This window comes from Sorex fumeus, unplaced genomic scaffold, assembly GCF_029834395.1.
Source record: "Sorex fumeus unplaced genomic scaffold, SorFum_2.1 ptg000054l, whole genome shotgun sequence".
NCBI lineage: Eukaryota > Metazoa > Chordata > Mammalia > Eulipotyphla > Soricidae > Sorex > Sorex fumeus.
In genome coordinates, this window is record NW_026606111.1 from 48289460 (window position 1) to 48290206 (window position 747).

Here is a 747-nt window from a genome sequence, read left to right on the forward strand (position 1 = left end):
GAATGACATTCACTGTCTCTTATAACCTTTAGCCTGAAGTCCACGTGGTCTGATACTAGTATGGCTACTCCAGCTTTGTGGAGGTGTTCTTTTCTTGAAGACTTGTTTTCCAGCCTTTTACTTTTAGCCCATGGTTGCTTTGATTGCTCAGATGTGTTTCTTGCAGGCATCAGAATGTTGGGTTCAGTTTTCTAATTCATCTTCCTATTCTGTGCCTCTGAATTGGCACATTTAGTCCATAGACATTGAGAGAGATTGTTGTTATGGGGATTTGTGCTATCTTTATGTAGAATTTTTGTACTTGTGGGGATTGCCTTAGCTTAAAGTAGCCGTGTTAGTTCTTCTTGCAACAAAAATATGGAGCTCTTTACAAGTTTGCATGTCGTCTCTGTGCAAGGACCATGATAATCTCTGTATCATTTCAATTTTAGTATATGTGTAACCAAACCTAGTAGGAGTTAATTTTTCTCTTCTGATTACTTTGAGTGTTGTCCTTACTTACCCTATGGCAGAGAGTGGTACCTAATCAAGGAAAGTATTTCAAAGCAGCTTGATAGATTTAGAACTTTAATGTCCCAGAAAGAAAAATATGGTTTTTACCATATTATCTTTTACCATAATCAAGGCATCAGTTTTACAAAATAATTCTTTTAGAAGATGTTATATGAGTCCTATTTAATGCACTTCCCTGAAACCTTCATTAATACCATTAAACTAGAGCCTTTTGCTGTTCTCACCGCAGTCCCG

General features: G+C 36.9%; 1 pseudogene; it reads right to left on the minus strand.

Moving 5' to 3' along the window:
• Positions 1-351: 351 nt before the first annotated feature.
• LOC130033735 (uncharacterized) lies at positions 352-448 on the minus strand (annotated as a pseudogene).
• Between the last annotated feature and the right edge of the window lie 299 nt (positions 449-747).